The sequence below is a fragment of the Prionailurus viverrinus genome, chromosome A1, assembly GCF_022837055.1.
Source record: "Prionailurus viverrinus isolate Anna chromosome A1, UM_Priviv_1.0, whole genome shotgun sequence".
Lineage (NCBI taxonomy): Eukaryota > Metazoa > Chordata > Mammalia > Carnivora > Felidae > Prionailurus > Prionailurus viverrinus.
This window is the reverse complement of record NC_062561.1, coordinates 188,377,781-188,398,551: the sequence shown is the minus strand read 5'-3', so window position 1 is coordinate 188,398,551 and position 20,771 is coordinate 188,377,781. Positions and strand designations below refer to the sequence as shown.

At 42.9% G+C, this 20,771-nt stretch overlaps 1 protein-coding gene across 1 annotated transcript in view; it reads right to left on the bottom strand.

Annotated features, from left to right (window-relative positions):
• ATP10B (ATPase phospholipid transporting 10B (putative)) overlaps window positions 1–20,405 on the bottom strand; it is a 350,924-nt gene extending 330,519 nt beyond the window's left edge. The window contains exon 1 of the mRNA XM_047860005.1: window positions 20,246–20,405. The gene's annotated coding sequence lies outside the window, so the exon portion shown is untranslated. The remainder of the gene's footprint in view (window positions 1–20,245) is intronic.
• Between the last annotated feature and the right edge of the window lie 366 nt (window positions 20,406–20,771).

Genomic DNA, 20,771 nt, shown 5'->3' with positions numbered 1-20,771 from the left:
AACTGGACAGCAACATGCAGAAGGTTGAAACTAGACCACTTTCTCACACCATTCACAAAAATAAACTCAAAATGGATAAAGGACCTAAATGTGAGACAGGAAACCATCAAAACCTTAGAGGAGAAAGCAGGAAAAGACCTCTCTGACCTCAGCCGTAGCAATCTCTTACTTGACACATCCCCAAAGGCAAGGGAATTAAAAGCAAAAGTGAATTACTGGGACCTTATGAAGATAAAAAGCTTCTGCACAGCAAAGGAAACAACCAACAAAACTAAAAGGCAACCAACGGAATGGGAAAAGATATTCGCAAATGACATATCGGACAAAGGGCTAGTATCCAAAATCTATAAAGAGCTCACCAAACTCCACACCCGGAAAACAAATAACCCAGTGAAGAAATGGGCAGAAAACATGAATAGACACTTCTCTAAAGAAGACATCCGGATGGCCAACAGGCACATGAAAAGATGTTCAGCGTCGCTCCTCATCAGGGAAATACAAATCAAAACCACACTCAGGTATCACCTCACGCCAGTCAGAGTGGCCAAAATGAACAAATCAGGAGACTATAGATGCTGGAGAGGATGTGGAGAAACGGGAACCCTCTTGCACTGTTGGTGGGAATGCAAATTGGTGCAGCCGCTCTGGAAAGCAGTGTGGAGGTTCCTCAGAAAATTAAAAATAGACCTACCCTATGACCCAGCAATAGCACTGCTAGGAATTTATCCAAGGGATACAGGAGTACTGATTCATAGGGGCACTTGTACCCCAATGTTCATAGCAGCACTCTCAACAATAGCCAAAGTATGGAAAGAGCCTAAATGTCCATCAACTGATGAATGGATAAAGAAATTGTGGTTTATATACACAATGGAATATTACGTGGCAATGAGAAAAAATGAAATATGGCCTTTTGTAGCAACGTGGATGGAACTGGAGAGTGTGATGCTAAGTGAAATAAGCCATACAGAGAAAGACAGATACCATATGGTTTCACTCTTATGTGGATCCTGAGAAACTTAACAGGAACCCATGGGGGAGGGGAAGGAAAAAAAAAAAAAGAGGTTAGAATGGGAGAGAGCCAAAGCATAAGAGACTTAAAAACTGAGAACAAACTGAGGGTTGATGGGGGGTGGGAGGGAGGAGAGGGTGGGTGATGGGTATTGAGGAGGGCACCTTTTGGGATGAGCACTGGGTGTTGTATGGAAACCAATTTGTCAATAAATTTCATAAAAAAATACTTATATGGGTCTTTTTAGTTTTCAAAATACCTAATATTTAGTCTCATTCAGGCTTCAGCATCCTATAAATTAAGCAAGAATTATTACATTTTAGTACCAAAATCAATTAATTTTTTTTTTTTGGTGGGAGATAATCTAGTAATTTTTAGAAGGGTTAAAGGGGAAGAGGAAAAACAGTACTCTGAATGAGCTTATAATTTATAAAAGGGTGAATCTGCTTAAGAAATGTTGATGACAAAAAAAAGTGTATGACTTAGAATCAAGGAAATAGTGTTATAACTGTTTAAAAAATGTCGAAGAAACCAAATCCTGAAACTAGCCAGTGGAAGAGGCTGGTTTTCAAACTACTTTTTCTTCAGAGGTCTTCTGCATTCCAGATTTAACATCCATGACTAGCATCATCTCCTTTACTCACCTTTTCAAGGCTCAGAAGGCAAAGGAGATATAACTCAAAACTCTCCTGCTGCTTCTCGAAAATCTTAAAATTCTGCAAATGTTCTGTCATTCCCACTTCTACATGCCCCAGCTTTAAAACCATGGCTAAGCACTAAAAAGGAGGAATCTGAGTTTGAACTGACCTAGAAGGAATTGGAGAGAGAAAAGAATGAATAGAAATGAATCACAAAGGAAGACTGAGGCTTCCCTTCACCTAATGTGGCCAGGATGCTTAAGTACAGAGCCAGTTAGAAACAGGAGGCTGAACTAGATGCTCTCAAGGTCATTTCTGATTTTAGCAGATGGTTTTTGGTAGGCAGAGGAGGGCACATGCTAAGATAAAGTGAAGCTTTACTCAAAGTATGTGAGAGTCTGAGGCACTGATAGCCTGTAATGTTGGCCAAACAGTTAAGTGTTAAAAACATACTATGGGAGATGGTCTTCTTTTAACAGAACTTAATACAGAAATGTTTCTCTTCAGGAAGTCTGAGAGGGGAACATTTCAAAGGATATACTCTCAGGGATGAAATTCACCTCAAAGGACCATCTAACCCAGCTTGCTTTCTTTAGACACAGAAAATATGGTAGTATTTCCACATACCCTATGAGGAAACCGAGACCTCCTTGCTAAATATGATGCACATAGAGTTCTCAGTCCAGTGTCTAGCAAATAGTAAGCGTGAAGACATTGTGATTATCATGACTATTAATCTATTCTAGTTGACAAATATTTAGTTCAACACACTATGTGTAAAGACCCAAGAGCAAGACAAAAAAAAAAAAAAAAGTAAGCACTGCCAAGGAGCTTATACCCCAGAAGGGAGAGAGATTACTCCCACTGGTGTTGAAAGGGGCTATGTGAGCACTGGCCAGAGATGGAAACAGGTAAGGCAGAGCCTGTGTACTCAACATAACAATTGAATGCAAGTTCTCACAGGGTAAATTGGGATAAAACAAAACAAGCAAATATAAGGGGTAAAATGATGAAGAATAAATTACCTAAGAAAATATTGGACTTTCATGAGACAGGAATAATTCTTTGTCATTTTTTTTTAAAGATTCTAGATGGTATTAAGTAACTGTGCTTTCCCTATCTCTTGAGACCCTAAGGATACCAGGTGAGGTGGTTCAGTGGCATCCCACACTTCCCTGTGCTCTGTGTGACCTTAAAGAATAGGATTGGCATAACTCAGAAGGTTCATTTTCCTGCTTCTTTGATAAATAGGTTTTTTAGAAAGGTAGTACTTCAGATGAGGGAGAATAGCTATTGAGGCCACTGGCTCAGTGGGGGCAAGAGAACAAGATGGGCCACGACTCAATTCCAGGGCAACATCCTTATGTCCCTCATACAATAGATATTCTGCAGATTATAAAAGAATTCTAGATTTGATTGAAATATTTAGCTTTGTTAAAGGCAGTGAAGCCAAGGTACAGAAGCAACATAAGGTCCTATTGATGGATCAATGGATAAAGAAAATGTGTTTGTATGTTTGTACACACATATACACAATGGCATCTTATTCAGGTATAAAAAAGGAAATCCTGCCATTTCCTACAACATGGGTAGATCTTGACATCATTATGTTAACTGAAATAAGTTAAAGAAAGATAGATACCTTACGATCTCACATTTGAAATAAAAAAACCCAAGCTCATAGATACAGAGAATAGATATTGGTGGTTGCCAGAAGTGGGGTAGAGACGAGCAAAATGGGTGGACAGGATCAAAAGGTATGAACTTCTTGTTATAAAATAAGTGAGTCACGGATTTGCAATATACATCATAGTGGCTATAATTAACACTGTATTATATATTTGAAAGATGCTAAGAGAATAGATCTTAAAAGTTGTCATCATTTGGGTGCCTGGGTGGCTAGTTGATTAAGCATCTGCCTCTTAGTTTTGGCTCAGGTTATGATATCACAATTTCATGAGTTTGAGCCCTGCATTGGGATCTGTGCTCAGAGCACAGAGCCTGCTTGGGATTCTCTCCCCTTCTCTCTGCCTTTCCCCAATTCACACTGCCTATATCTCTCTCAAAATAAACTTAAAAAAAAAGTTGTCATCACAATTAGAAAATGGTTTTATGGGGGGGTGTTTGGGTGGCCCAGTCGATTAAGGAACTGACTTCAGCTCAGGTCATGAGCTCACAGTTTGTGGGTTCAAGCCCCACATTGGGCTCTGTGCTGACAGCTCAGAGCTTGGAGCCTGCTTCAGATTCTGTCTCTGTCTCTCTCTTTGTCCCTCCCCTGCTTGAGCTCTCTCTCTCAAAAATAAACAAATATTTAAAAAAAATTTTTTAAGTTATGTATGCTGATGAATGTTAACTAGACTTATTCTGGTGGTGATCACTTTATAATACATACAAATATCAAGTCATTATGTTGTACCCCTAAAATAAATACAATACTTCATGTCAATTATACCTCAATTGCAGACAAACACACACACACACACACACACACACACCCCACACCATGGATAACTCCTTCAAATAAATCTCCAAATAGATAAGCAGATAAGTGATCTCTTGATCATCTTCCTATAACACCAGCACCAGGATGGGAATTAGGAGATCAAACTTCCAGCCCCAGGTCCATGCTTTTTGTACCCTGAGGCAAGACTTTAACCACCGTATACAACTCCATGGGACCTGCTGCTCCCTGGAAATCTACTTCTAAAATTTAAGGAACTAAGGTTAATGGAATGGAGGCTAGAGGAATTCCCTTCTGGCTCTTTTTATTTCCTTCCCTCTCTCAGAACTTCATTGGATCCCAGAGGCAGAGTTGGCACCAGACTTTAGCCATGGGACTACAGCCTTATAAAACTGGCTTCCAGAAAATGAAAACTGCATACACCTAGTGGTACACTGGCTACTCTGAGCTCTTTATCCCAGTCTGTCCATTATCTCCTTTACTTTAGTCCACTTGGCCCAAATCGCACATTCTAATTTGGTTGTACAACTCATTTCTTTCATTTCCTTTAGCTAAAGTCCTACAAAGAGAGTGCTAGCAAAAAAAAAAAGTTGAAGAAATGTAAAGAACCTGCATGTTCTATCTCCTTTATGTATTCTTTATGCTTTGCACCTTTTATAGGGTTGGAAGCTTTGTACTGATAATAATGAGTTATTCAGGGCATGCAGTGTTACCAGGCCTGGGTGTAATGTAAATGGAATTATTTGCCATAGAAATACCCAGTCCAATCTCTTGGCAAATTGCAGTCTCTAAAACTAGGTCCCTTTGAAAGGTGATTACATAAATGTATACCTTGTTTGAAAGATTTGCAGCAATTTGAGACATATTGAGTTCTAAGATGAACATAGATCAGCTCTGCTCCGTCATAAGATTTAATTAGCAATCATTTATTAGTACCTATTAATTGCCTGATTTTTCAGTTTTACTGATTAAGTGACTTGCCAACATATTTCTACAAAAATGCAAGCTATGTGCCACTTAAGTGTGTGTGTATTTATTTATAAAAGAAAATTAACCAGGCCTTTGTGTTTTACTTGGTTACGTTAAAAAAGTAAGTTCTTAAACTAAGCCTTCTTCTATGTTCAGAAATCTGTGAGACCCAATGGCAAAAAGGTTATAAAACACCACCTTCTTCTCAAGACACTGACAAGTCTAACTGGGGAGGTAAGACTTATAAACGTGGACTAGGTAGATGAAAAATATGAGGTTATATGTAGCCACGACTATATGTCCAGATACTAACTATACAGCTGTTCAGGGAAAGAAGTCACCAACATGGGATCAATGAGGTAGACTTTCCACAACATTAATAAAAGGCTGGTGAAGTTGTCCAGTTCTCTTTTTAAAGGGTCACGAGGAAAATTCCTCTCAGGGTTTAGACCTAGGAAATAGCCGTCTTGTCTTCTTTTCTTGGAGAGAGTATGGGGATTGATCTCAAGGAAGCCTAGTCATAGGAGTTTCTTAAAGCCTAAAAGAGAGCTCTGTTGAGGCTGGGGCCCAAACACAAGCTGGAGACCAACATATATACTAGGAGTGAGATACTGTAGGACCACCATGACTGCTATAACAAAGGAAGGGTCTTGATTCAAAATCAAGAGACCTGAGCTCTTGTGCCAGCCTCACAAGTCCCTCCTTGAACAAGTCACTAGACCTTCTTCAGATCGTATTTTCTTTTGTTTTATATTTTTAATGTTTATTTTTTGAGAGAGAGAGAGAGAGAGAGAGAGAGAGAGAGAGAGAGAGAGAACACGAACACACGAGAGGGAGGCGGGCAAAGAGAGAGAGGGAGACACAGAGTCCGAAGCAGGCTCCAGGCTCTGAGCTGTCAGCACAGCCTGACATGAAACTCCAACTCATTAAACGTGAGATCATAACCTGAGGCAAAATCAGATGCTTAGCCAACTGAGCCACGCAGGCACCTCAAATTGTGTCTTCTTAAAATTATTTTAGAGAGAGAGCTTACAAGTTTGGGAGAGGGACAGAAAGAGAATCTTAAGCAGGCTCTATGCTCCATGTGGAGCCTGACATGGGGCTCAATCCCACAACTATGGGATCTTGACCTGAGGTGAAATCAAGAGTAAGATGTTCAACTGACTGAATCACCTAGGCACCCCTAAATTATGTCTTTAAAAGCTTTAAATTTTTGTTTAACATTTATTTATTTTTGAGAGAGTGTGAGCAGGGGAGGGGCAGAGAGAGGGAGACACAGAATCAGAAGCAGGCTGCAGGCCCCTCTGCAGCACAGAGCCCGACATAGGGCTCAAACTCACAAGCCGTGAGATAATGACCTGAGCCGAAGTCGGACACTCAACCTATTGAGCCACCCAGGCACCCCTAAAAGATTTTCAAAGTATGATGAGGTAACATTCAAAGGTGGGGATTTCCTTGTTTGGATGTGGTATCTCCGAGAGAGCCAATCCCTGGATATCCAGGCAAGAGAAATCACAAAAAGAGAATGAAGCGTTTATTTTACCCCACTCTTTGTCTCAAGGCTATCTATCAAGTATACCAACTTATTTTCTAGGATTATCATATGTTTTGGAGAGGAAACCCTTTCCATTCCATTAGTCTGCCTTTTGTGTAGAAGAAAGTGTTGACTTCCCAGAAGCAGAGACAGGGGGTCAGGGGGTGGGGGGTGAGTAGCCCACTTAATCTGTGTTCCCTCTGAGGTGGGAACTTTACAACCACTCAGGAGGTACAGTGTATCCCTATTCTACAGAGAAGCAAACTGGGGCTCAGAGATGTTCAGAAACTTGCTGAGGTCATACCATTAGTAGGGTGAAAAGCAGGGATGGAATGCAAGTCTTTGTGGGGCTCTTACTATGTCTGCATTTGGGGAGGAAGAGTGTGTGCACGGAAAAGAACACCAGGCTGGGAACTGGAAACCCACACTCTAGTTCTTGGTTTACTTCTACTTCATTACATGATCTTGGGACAAGCCTTTCCCTCTTTCAGGCCTCAGGGTCCCACTGAATACAATGAGCTAACTGCTCTCTAAATTAAATGCACAGGAATTTTCAGTATATAGCTTTCCAAGTAAAGAGCCCAGAGCTTTAATAGATTTACAAAGGGATGCATAATCCCCTAAAATGTTTATAAAAACATTAATAATGCTAAACAATACAGTAACTTCTAATATTTACAAATTTTTTTTAGCATTCTATGTATTTTACCTATTTAACTCATTTAATCCTCAAAGTAACTCTATGAGATATATACTCCTTTATACCCATTTTAGAAATGAGGAAATGAAAACAAAGAAATGTTAAATAACTTCCCTAAGGACACAGAGTATGTGGCAGAAGCCAGACTCGAGCCCACGCAGGCTGGTTCCACAGCCCACAGTCTTTAACTACTATGGTCTTGTTACTTTCTGATACACATCTGAGACAGGACTATGCATTCCAGTATTACAGCTGGAGTGTCAGGGGACCGATAGAGTTCAGAGTTTATCTGGTTTAGTGGCTTCTAAATCTTTTCATGCTCTACTGGGTCCTATCTCTTTATCACCTACAGTGCTATATACCCTTCACAGTACACCAGTACATGAAGCAGATGAAACCTTCTCTAAGAAGATAGTATATGTCATTATTTCAAGGATACATGTGAGCATGTGTGTGTGCACGTGGTTCAGACATAGGGATAAATACTTGGGAGGACTGCCTCAAGGTCCTACCCCCTGCCCTGCATGGTGGCTTCAAATCATCCCTTTCAATACCTCTATGTACCCACAGAGAACATAATGAGAAAACCACTCCAATTGTTCTTTCCCTTTGTTTGCAGGGGCACAAACAGCATATACCCAAGTGTGGGGCCCAGGCTTCTGAGCTCAGTGAACTTCTCTCCTTCTGCTTAATTTCCTTGCTACAACCAGGCCACTGCCCAACCCATGGCCATAGAGCTGTTACCAATCAAGGACAAAGACATTCACATGCATACCTCCCAATCCTCTCCCTGGGCTACCTAGAGGTTTGGAGGCTTCTAACCTTCAAGCTACCTGTGGACAGTCACCAGAAGGCTTTCTAGGACAAGACAATAGGAAGAAAACTTTGTGGTGGTTTGGCCATGTCAGGAATGTCAATGTCCTATCAATGTCAATGACAGGGAAATGTTCAGCTTCAAGTGGTATAATTGGGTGGGGAGGAGGGTTGTCATCTGGAAGGCTATTAAACTTCTCAAGTCTAATCACAACATGGGTCTGCCATGAGAGGGGCAGTGAGAGGAGGAAGAGTAGCAGCTCTCCCGTCGCCAGCCCCCAGAGTCTGTTAAAGCTCATTCTTCCAGATGGAGCATGTCTGAGGATGTCATACCTACTTACAAGACACAACTTTGCTTTCCTCCCCGCCACCTGCCTCCCCTTCTGGGTTTGCCACCCTGCACTTCTGCTGCCTCAGCAGTTGGCAGCTGGACCTTGCTGAGCGTTCCAAAGAACAGGCTCTCAGACAACTGTGGCCTGATTTGAGCAGGGAGGAGAGCACCAAGGGGCAGGGTAGGACCAGCAGCCACAATGCTTCCCTGCAAATGCCTGCCCTGCTGAATGACAGGGCATGGGGGGAAGGAGTGGGGAGTTTCTATGCATAACCAGTTGAGGAACATGCTCACAGGACCACAGTAAGAAAGGGAAACTAGGCATTCTTATCTGCCTATTTTCTCTTTTCATACTTGGGAAGTAATAAGGGCTGCAGATGATCAATTATTCATTCCAGGGCGTACCTACATGGTGCCAGGCACTATGTTATATGCTGGGGGAGAAAATGAAGATAAAGTCAGTCCTCTTGAAGCTGCCAGCCTAATGGGAGAGGCAAATGAAATTAAGAATACAGTTTGTACTTGGAAACGATAATCTGCTTTGTAAAGGAACATAAGAAGTTAGAATATATAGAGTGAGTTTGATGGGATCTATGGTTGGGACAAAAAAACTTCCATGTGGCAGTGATCTAACTAAAACTGAAGTCTGAAGGATAATAAAATGACCAGGGTAAGAGATGGGAAGCAAACCCAGATGGAAGAAACTGGTGCTAGTCCAAAAGCATCAAGGTTGTAAATCATACTTTATTCATCGTGAAATATCAGTGACCTATTTTTTTTCTCTCTCACACACATACCCTATCTACTCATTACCTACCATGCCACACATACTTGGCATTATCTCATTGCTTCTTTCCCAAGGTGTTAGAAAGACCGACACAAACTTGGAAGAGACTTAAATGAAAAATTGTATATGGCATGCAACAGGGACATAAAGCAGGGCTATAGTCACTGAGACACCTAGAAGGTTGGGAGTCAAGGGAAATTTATTGGAAAAAAATCCCTGGGTAAGAGTAAGATTTCCTAGGCAAAGTGAGTAAGGAATAAAATGATAATCTTGAGCAGGGGGTCCAGTCAAATAAAAGCTCTAAGGTAGAAAAGAGCCTGGTACCTGTATAGGCAACTTGCAAGATTTCAATGTTACTGGGAGACATACTGCAAAGCAGGGGGTGGTAAATTAGGCAGGAACTCCCTGTATCACATCCTTGCATGTGTTTATTCCTACCATGAATATTTATCAAGCATCTGCTACAAACTAGGCCCTAATGCTAGGAGGCTGCACAAAATCAGACTTGGTCTATGACCTGGGAATCGGGACTCGAACAAAGCAAGAACTCAATCGAGGGAGGAAAATGCCCAGTGGTCAAAGTGAGACTTTGTAGACGCCATTAGGCAAGCTACTCTTCACTCTCAAAGTAGTAAGAAACTCTCATACGGTTTTAGGCCAAGGTTTAAACATGTTCAGATTTGCATTTTGAAAAGATGATTCTGGGTGCTGCAGGGGAGAATATCTATCTCTGACTTGGATACCCTACCCCTCTCCTCCAACTGGTGCCTGTCACAACAGTGGAAGGGAAGCATGGCGTCCACCCTACACCATCAATCCGTGCAGAAGCCTAGCAGCTTCCAACAGCTCTCTGCACTTGGCAGCCATCTCAGGGCACTGACAATGACGCCTTCCTGCCTGCCTCTGAGGCCAAATGCAGTGTCTCAGCAACAATTATATTAATATCAGAGCTAGGAATGAGCTGATGGAAAGCTGTTCATCCATGTAATGAGGTTTCACTTGTATTTTAGAAATGTGTCAGATAATTTGGTAAGAGACAGCAGAGGTTTTTTTTTGTTGTTGTTGTTTGTCAAGAGACCGGGGAGGTAGAAGCCGAGTTCCTTGGCTTCTATTGTAATGTGAGAAATGTCATCTGTACAAAAGATACTCAAGGCAGATAAGCAAATGTGAAGGGAGAAGTGACAGCAAGAGAAGCCCAGGACAAGATGCAGCAGGGAGGGGACAGTGGACATAAACATCCAGTTGTCACCTCACAGTAAGCAAACCCTTATGATGGATCAAGCGTTATCTACACCATCTCATTGAAGCAACATAGTTCTATGGGGGTAGATGTTAACCCCATTGGGCATGGGGCTCAGAGAGGTGAATTCAAATGCAGGTCTTTCCAACTCCAAAATCAAATGCAGATTTTGTGATGATCTGATATTATGCCATATTCCTGGATAAAAAAAAAAAATTAATCGGTATTTGTTTGTGTAAACTGTGAAGTCTGTTATATGGGGGGGGGGGGGCAGGAAGTACTCAAAGCTAGTAAAGAAGAACATTTTCCCCATCAAGCTCAGGTGAATCTCAATGTTACACGTTCCTGTGATGTTTGTGAGATCTGAGGCTGGTGCTCTCAAGTGTGGCATGCATAATGATTTTTAAGAGACGTACAGGGACCATACTCAATAAAATGGAATCCCTTAATAGGGAAATTCAAGCTCTTCATTTTCCCCAGTTGTGTTGTCAGGGACTCTCAGCATCCGCTGCCCTGTGGAATCACCTGGAGTGCTTTAATCAACTCCAGGCTCAAGCCCCACCTCAAGAGATTCTGATTTAATTAGTCCTATGCCGTGCTTCTCCCTCTTTCATGTCCTGCAAACCACCTGGTGATTTTGGGCCAAGGCATACTCTGATTCCATGGGTGTGGGTGGGGCTGGAAAGCCTCATTTCCAGCCAGGTGATGCTGATGCCACTCCTTGGGGGAGCTTACTTGGAGCAGCTATGGTCTAGGGTGCAGGCAAGGTTGAGAACAACTGCTTCAGGGTGACAGTTTCATTGTGGTGCTAGTCAATCTTTTTTATTAGGGCTTAAAAAATTATCATCAACTAGAATGAGTTATAGGTGCACAGGGAACACAAATCACACAGCCAACAATGATGCTCCCTCCCTCTTTGTTCCCAACGACAGGGCCCCTTCTACAGATTCAAATACCATCATTCTTTCAGAGGGATCCTTACATATAAAAGCATAGAGGTGTGTGTGTCTTTTTTTTTTTAATCTAGAAGTTACACATTTTAACCACCCCGTTCAGCACTTTGTTTTCACTTAGGATACCTTAGATTGTTTTATAAGTGTACAAAAAGCCTTGCCTCATTCCCTTCCCCCCCTCCATGGTGGTAAAATATATTAACAACTTACTGCATTAACTATTTTCAAAAATCTTTTTTAAAGTTTATTTTGAGAGGGCCAGGAAAAAGGGGGGTGGGGGGGGAGAAAGAGAGCACACATGAGCATGCACAAGCACAGGAGCAGGGGAGGGGCAGGGGCGGGGAGCATCTCAAGCAGGCTCTGCACTGTCAGTGCTGAGCTCAACTTGGGGCTCAAACCCACAAACTGTGAGATCGTGACCTGAGCAGAAACCAAGAGTTGGAGGCTTAACTGAGCACCCTGATGCCCCCTGTATTAACCATTTAAGCCCAGAGTTCAGTGGCATTAAGTACACTCACACTATTGTAGCTGCCACCATCTCCAGAACTTCCCAAACTGAAACGTCATACCCACAAAACTGTGCCAGTTAATATTTAACTCTCTTTTTGAAACAAAGGGAGAGCCAGTCTCAGGGCAAGAACTCTCCACAGACAGCACTGTCTGGATAGAGTTTACTCATGGTGCTCTGTGATCACTGAATTTTACAGTTGCTCTGTTTGTGATAATACTAATTTCCCATTTAAAGTAGTTTCCTTTTTAAACAAAACTATTTCTGTTGAAATGATGATGTCTGTTAAATGCTAGTGCAGGCTGCCCCTGACAGAGGAGCCACAAGATGTGACAATTGTACATCATAAGGAAGTGAAAAATAGGATCCCTCCTCCCCCAACCCATCCCCTTTCTGAGCTCCTAGCTGACTTTCATCTCCACACACTGGGCAGTGGAAATGGCTTTCCCTTAGGGCCTCATTACCTTTACCCAAAGGCAGATTTTTCTGAGGTCTGGGGCTGTTTTCTCTCAGACCACACAAAAGCCCCTCCTCCTCCATCATCCTCAACAGAATGGCAACCAAGAGTGAAGGCACAGGCCCCTTATGAGATTTTGGGTTTCTTAGTAGATACAGGGAACTCAGTCCCATGCACCTCACAGTAGGTGACATCAGAAATGGCCCTTCTAGAAACATCACACGTTTCATGTGGTGGAGATCTGGCTTGAGAAATATCAGAAAAGACCAGTGTTCCTCTCACATGGGAGGTTCCATAACAGGCCTCCCCTGAAGTCAAGGGGAGGCTGCTGTGCAGCCCATGGCGGAAAGAGCTTGGGGTTGGGAGCCCAGAGACCTGACATGGAGGCCTGGGTTCACCATCAATCAGCTTAGGGACCTGTAGCAAGTCACTTTACCTTTCCAATTGTCAGGGTTTTTAAAATCTGCAAAATGCTAAGGTGGAGGTCTTGGGGTGGTTAAATGTAGTAGTATATGGAGGTATTTAGCACTATGCCTGGTTCATTGCTAGTGCTAACTGGAAATCTTACAGTCCTAGAAGCAAGGAAAAAAGGAGAATGTGGGCAAAAAATGGGGTCCAGGGATGCTTAGTTGGTTACTGCTCAGCCACAGTTCCACCTGGGATGGAAAGAGGTGGAATGTATGGGACAGGCCTCTCCATGTGAGTCATGACAAAAAAGATGCTGCTAGTATATGGGAGGGAAATGAGCTCCATCCTAAGAGTCCAAACTCAAAGTGTAGCTGGGCAGAGACACTGTGATAAGAGAAGCTCTCTGCAAATATAAAGATTTAAATGACCCAACACTTACCCCCTCAGCCCCTCGTTTTTTGTTTATTCTTAAGCCAAACAGAAAATCTAGAAAACAAGCATGTAATATACACATACTTTTTTTTTTTAATTTTTCCATTTTAGGTGCTAATATACTGATTCAGTGAATAGCATGTGAGCCTGTCCTAGGTGCCTGGTACTGACCAGGGTGTTGGGGAATAGAGACGAATGAGATAGAGAAGACTTTTGTACTCTTAGGCTTAAGTCCTCATGGGTCCCCTCCAAGCCCCTGACTCCATGGCTCATTTGGCTTACCCACACACAACCCCTGCTTTTTCCTGGTATGTTCTAGAAATGCAGCAGTGTCTAGCTATGCTTCTGCCATGCAGAGCAAGAAGAAATAAATGGCTGTATTTTCAGAAGTAAGTGTAAGTATTTGTTGAGAAGATCAACTGTTAGAAACAAAAAAGATCTACTCTCATTGATGAGGGGTCTTTCTCTGTGACAGGGAGAACAGACGAAAAGGAAAGGATAATGAGTGATGATCTGGGCATGGGCTGGAGCTTCTCTGGTCATCAATCGGAAGGCTGGAAAATGAGGAGCAGTGCAGTCTGACAGGGCTTGGGAAAATGTCCACAGCATGAGCTGCTCAAGAGAAAGACTTGTGCATGTTCTTGTGGTAAAAAGGGAAGAGTTTAACACTGAACCATCAGCCAGTGCATTACGCTGGTCCAGGGAATGGATTTTGACTTTGAAAGAACTGGCTTGAAATCGCATCTCTACCACTTAATAGGTGCTTAACTTTACCTTAAGTTTTCTAACCTGTGAAATGAAGATCACAGGACTTACTTCATCAGGTTGGTGGGAGATTTAAGTCAAATGTATATGTATAGGGGTCAGTGCTTGGGACACTGTAGAAATGTTGTCAGTAAATATATGCAGAGCTGAACAAAATGAAAGCAGTGTTACGCTACTGTGGAAAATAAGTAATTCGTGCAAGATCACATAGGCATTAAGAGGCACGCTAAGATTTAACTAGATTTTTCCAAGTCCTTTCTGGTCCTTTTCAAGTCCTTTCAAGTCCTTCCAAGTACTTACTGCTAATAGTCTAGTTGCATAAGCAACACTTGATAGACAGCTACAATGAAGACCACCATTTTGTCTGCTTTTTGTAAAAGACACTTCACAGGCCAGTGCTCAGGCTCAGATGCCAATTACTGAATTGTCTCACAGCATTGAAAATATGCTTTATGATCTTTGATCAAATCTGCCTTGTTCTTAAACCATGTTGAAAAGAGAACAAGAAAGAAATTTGAAAAACTCAAAAGGGTTACTTTTCCAAAGGGTAAGAAATGGGCTGAGGGTGCTTTGGGGAGACAAATTCCATTCTCAGGCTTATCTACTGTGATAATCCAGTGGCTGAAGGGTTAGGGAAGGAAGGACAAGTTATTAAGGAGATCAACTGTGTCTGGATAAGATGGGGCAAAGGGAAAAACAAACTCACCACCCAGATCAGAGCGGGAAGTACCAGGGAAACCAGGTGAGGCAGGTTGGTGAGCCAGTCTAACGAGTTTTTCCACAGCTAATCAGTAATGTGTTATCAAGCCACCTAGGTGAGGGTGATTCAGGCAGGAGGAGTTTGGAGAAGCACAGAGGTGAAGAACAGGTATTTAGTCACACAGGTTTGGGTTTATGTCCTCATGGTACCACTTTCAGCTGGGGTCTCCTGGTCATGCGTATGAGCTCTCCACATGTCATCTTCCTCTTCACTAGAGAGGCTAATACTGGAACCTACTTGAGAGGGTTGTTGTGTTAGGATTACATCAACTAATTAAGTAAACTCACACATAGCAAGTACTCAATAGAAGGAAGCTGTTCATTATTAATTACTGCCATTATTTGGGAGGCATTTAAGAGGCATGCATTCTCAGATCAGGCAGAGGAAGATGGCTGCTTTTTACGAGTCATAGAGCTCTTACATTGCATGCTGGGATACTGGCAGAGGCAGGTCTCCACTCAGGGGGAGAAGGAATTTGTAAAATAACTCCACTATCCAATTGGGTGCAAGACAAAAGAGTACAAGTGCTGGCCTCTGTGTTTGACTAGCCCAGGAGAGATATATGGACAATTTATTCTGGTTACTTATCCCAACATTTGTATGAACTCAAGTTTCGATAAACAGATTTAAGCCAGTTTAGGGTGGTGTTCTCTTAGAGCTAAAAGAAGCCTCCTAACTAGTCAGGTCAGCCCTCGGTCTTGGCGAACAGTAGTGCCACTGATTGCTTTTAATGAGCAAACTACACCTCACGGCCAGTGTGGTTGCCTGCCCACAGAAAGAATCCTGAATAGGGGAAAAAGTTCTGGCTGGTTGAGGATACCTTGGGGACACAACTTAGTCATTTTCAAGAAGACATTGGACTCACCAACCTGAAGGTAACAGGAGACCAATAAATACCTTTAGGTACATGTATGGGGACAAAGTATGTTTGGTCTTAGAGTATAAACCCAATCAAACCGTGAGTTCCTAGACATATTTTTGTTTCCCTGAGAGTTTGAGGAAACAAAACATAGGGAGGGAAAGCTCTAGATGAACACAGTTGGAAGTTCAAATGCTGATTCTAGCTGTGTGACCTGATTCTTCATCCGTGTCTACGTTTATAGGATGGGGGAACGAGGACTTATAGAAGGGCTGAGGGAAAAGTAACAGTAGCAGCCAATATTTGAGAGTCCATTACATACCAAGAACTGTTCCTAGCACTTCTGTGTATCCATTTCTATAACATGCCTACCACTAGAGGCAAAGTTCAGTAATATCCCCAATCATAGACTGGGAACCTGAAAAACAGAGTGGCTGAGAAATTTGTCGAAGGTCACAAGACTAGCAGCTGACAGAGCCACGCACTCTCAACCACAAGGCCACACCTTTCACCACTGTGATGCATGGCCTCTCACACAGGAAAATAATGAGGAAACTGCTTCTCTCAGTGCTGAATATGAGGAGGTGGTTAGTCAATATTGGCTGTCAGTCCTTAGAACAACATATAATATTTATACATTCTCCTAAACATTTTAAGAATTTAAAAATGTTTGGGTCCAGCCTAGTATCCAATGTATGCTTAAAGGTGATGATTTTCCTATTTCCTGACAAGACAAACTATTTTTTGAATGTTTGACTGTTTTATGAAAATATTTGTCATTTTCTTCAAAGGCCACTTGAAGTCCTTACAGAACATTTCTCTAAATCTTGGCAAACAAGAAATAATTTATTTCACGATGGTGAAATAAAACTGCACAATTCTAATGAATCTTCATAGGCATCATCTCATCAGATGACAGACAGTGAGGAGGACAGGCCTTGTGATGTCAAATTGTCAATAAATAAAGATCCCAGCATAGTGTATCTGAGTAAATGGAAAAAAGCCTGGTAGGTAAGAACATGCACTCTCAAGTCAACAAGCATGCATTCAAATCCGAGTTCCATCACTCACTACCTGATAACCTCATACCCTCCACGTCTCACATGCCCTATTTCCAAACACAGAGATCATCGGGACAAACATCATGGGACATTTTTCAAGGAATTCTCTAAGCACTTAGTAAGTCCTCAATAAAAGTCCACTGTTCATATTGTTATTAACCCCACCAAGGCCCCAGAAATTGGACAAGGGTTATTAAGAAGCAGAGCCAGGATTCTAGCCCAGATCTCCACTTATTGTAATGCTCTTTCCATGGTACAACTTGGCTTATGGGCCCCTTCTTCCCCAGAAAATCATTAGGACTCTGGCATGATTCCTGATTCGTAGATATTTTCTTTCAAAAAGGGCATTTTTAAAAATCTGCAAGTCAAGAGTAGTACAAGGAAATAGAACAAGCTAAGGAATGCCTTGAATTATAGAACAACCTGAGGATCAGATATAAAATCAGATGTCTCTTAAATCAAATAGGGCCAGGGCCAGAGCTGATGCCAGGAAGGCTTAACATACATTACAATGAAGAACACAGAAATGTAAGAAGGGACCCATAAAAACCACCAGCATGTGAAATACTGCCAAATGCTGTGTGCTTGCCAACGAGGCAGCATCACTAGGCTGGATTCTAATGTTCCTTGCTGCAAAGCAAATAGGCTGGGTGTTAATTAAAGTGTGTAAGTTGATTCGTGAGGTAGCTGCCTGGGAAAAGGAATCCTGCAGAGGAGTTTCTTCCTTTCATAGACTTCTTTTCTGCAAGTGAAATTATCCCAAATAAACACACCTGTGTACTCTCTGCTCCCTATCACTTACAGGGCTGGGTGCTTGTGAGTGAGAGACTTATTGTTGCTAGTTTCTAGATCACTCTCACATGGAGTACCCAAAGAGCTGGCCTGTCTGCACTTCACAACAGCCTCACAGGCTCTAGAAGGAAGCTGTAATCATTCCATTTTACAGAGGAGAAACATGACAGGTGGAGGCACTAAGGGACTTGCCCACAATTGCAGAGTGGTAGAGCCCATAGAAAAATCTTGATCCCATGGTCCCTAATATAAGCCTCTTTCTACCTTATAAGTGAATGACACCCACAATAGCAAAAGACAAGCAAAGCATGGTGAGAATTTAAATGAATAGCCTGAGGAAGCAGGGCTGGAAGGGTGCAAGCTCAGCTTTCTGAAATCCTATTGGTATGGCAAGTACCCAGTCATGACTCTCATCAATACCACATTTGGTCCAGAAGAGCATGCTTGGCTGAATCACAGGCAGTGCTGTTTATCCACACTGGTCAAGCAGAGCCAGCCTTATTGTACCTTGCCAATTTTCAGGGAACTAAATCCTTTTGATGCCATTTGGCTTTTTTTTTTTTTTCTCTAGGTTACTCCAGGAATGAAATCAGTTGCCTCTTAGGCACTTAAAAACAAAAACAAACAACTCTGACTTTTCCAGTTTATTTGAGAGAGAAAGAGTGAGCAGGAGAGTGGCAGAGAGAAAGGGAGAGAGAGAATCCCAAGCAGGCACCATGCTGTCATCTGCAGAGTCCAATGTGGGGCTCAATCCCACCAACTATGAGATCATGACCCAAGCCAAAAATCCAGAGTCTGGCGCTTAACCGACTGAGCTACCCAGGCATGCCGAACATTCAGGTGCTTTTCACTTCCATTTTTAGACTAAGGGTTTTGCCTGGTCAAGGGAGATTGAAGGGCAATATTGAATGAGAAGGAGGTATCCTCATGGTCAAGTTATCTCCTGATCCTTTCTATTATTCATTTACCCTGTTAACACAGCCTGTTATTATTGGGAAATCTGCTAAGCCCTGGGTACTCAGGAATGTCCAGCAGGCAGAAGACACAGAGGATTCCTTCCTGCAGGGACCTTGTGTTCTAGTGGCAAGATATACAATAAGAAGAGAGAATTTCAGATGACCATTGGCATTGAAAAAATAATGCTGTGAGGGAGTGTCATTGGGGAGGATAGTGGTGATGGTGGACCCATTTTAGATTCTGTGGGCATTTTAGGAAGCCCTCTTGAACAAGCAACTTTTTTTTTTAAATTTATTTACTTTCAGAGATACAGACAGCACAAGTAGGGATGGGCAGAGGGAGAGAATCCCAAGCAGGCTCCACACTGGGAGCACAGAGCCTGATGTGGGGCTTGAACCCACAAAGGTGTGAGATCATGACTTGATCCAAAACCAAGAGTCAGAGGTTTAACCAACTGAGCCAACAAAGCTCCCTGAACAGGCAACATCTGAGCTGCCATTTCATTGAAGAGAGCAAGACAAATACAGGAAAAGTCTAGGGGAACATGTTCCCAGGGGAGGCAAATCTAGGCACACAGGTCCCAAGGAAGAAAACATAGGCAGCCAGTGTTGCTGGCCCACCATGAACTGAGGGATTGGATATTAGCTGAGATTGGGAATGGGCAAGAGTTGAGGTTGTGAGAGGTCTGGTAAACCATTTTGGAGGCATTGGGTTTAATTCTAAGTGGCCACAGTGTACTCGCCTGAGGTTGGCCTCTGAGTGCATTCCCTTTCTCCTTCCACTGTGGGCTCTGGTGTTTTAAAGACCAGCTTCATTGCTCAGCTGCACAGTCTCTGAATTCTTAATGGCACAGATCATGTGGATTACATATTGCAGACAGTGGGCATCAAACAGTTTCCAAATTCACGGAAAGGGGGTATCGAGGCATGAGAAGTAGAGACAAAGTCTCAATTATTTCCTAAATATGGCAACAGGAGATGGAGGCTGTCAGCTTTGTTCTGCTCAGAGAAAAGCTTCTTTACAGGTGGTTGTTCCTTACCACCCCTGGACACTTTGAATCTGAAAGACCCCAGAGCAAATATGACCTCATTGATTAAGTGCAGAGCATGGACTGGAACCTGCAAATGTTGGGTTGGCTCAGTTAACTTCCCTGACCCTCAGCATCCTTGTCAGTAATTGTAGCTAATACCAACACCTGTTTCAGGGGCTTGCAACAAGGTGAAAGGTGGTTCAACCTCATGCTTTGGACGTGGTAAGCTTCCAATAAGCTCTCATCATTACTGTTTTTAGTCTCCATCACCAAAATCCCAGCTCTTTCCCATTCTACCTCACACATGTGTACTTGTATCAAAATCCTACAAAATTGTTTTATAAGCTTTTGGAAGAGGCCCTGGAATAGTATAGGTAACGACCAATGCCTGTACACTACACAGGTAATTCATTTCAAACTATAGGAGACAAAGGCAGAGGCTGCCCTCTCCTGAACATGTAGAAAAGCCAAAATCACATGCAGTAATCATCATGCATCATCATCTGCAACCGCCCTCATATCCCAGCCAACTATACAGGCAAAGCTTTCCAGCATGGGCAAAGAGGCCCCCCAAAAAGAGTCCCTTGAAGCCTGGAGCTGCTGGTGGCTAACGGGGTACACAGCTGCAGCCCCCAGGACCCAGGGTACTGAGAATGAGGCCAGCGACAACCTCAAAGGCTCCCTCTGAAGTAACATCCCTGCCCCATGCCAGCAAGAGGTGGGGAGAGCTGAGGAGAAAAAACCACCCCCCAGTCTTAGCATTAAGTAGAACACTTACCTTCTCCTTCCTTGGTATGACAGGGGGACTCAGGGCTCCTGAGGTGTTTTTATTCTGATGGGGCGGTGGAGACAGAGGCTGGGTTGCTACCCCCTCTAGTTATCCCATCCAAGGGAAGCAAGTGCCAGTGAGAGCTTTCTTCTCATCTCTGGCTGGAACAGGTAGCTCCACCCCCTTTTAGAAGCCCAGCCCAGGTGTCACACACCTGAACACAATTCCTCCACCCCATTTCCTCCTCTCCTGGCCTGCTGCAGAAACCCGCTTAGCCCCGCCCTCTCCAAGGCGTCTAGGCTCTTCTTCCAAGCCCTGCATCTCCACCCTTCTCCTCAGCTCCCTGGCAGGGCTGGCCTAACCAGCTCAGGTACCCAGACCTAACCCCAGGGAGGCCTGTGCTGTTACCTGGTGGGTGGTTGGTCTGGTCTCTACCTGTCTGGCTCTGGCCTCTCCATTTTGTTTATTTGTTGATTTATTCTTTAAAATGTTTGTTCATTTTTGAGTGAGGGAGGAGCAGAGAGGGGGGGGGAAA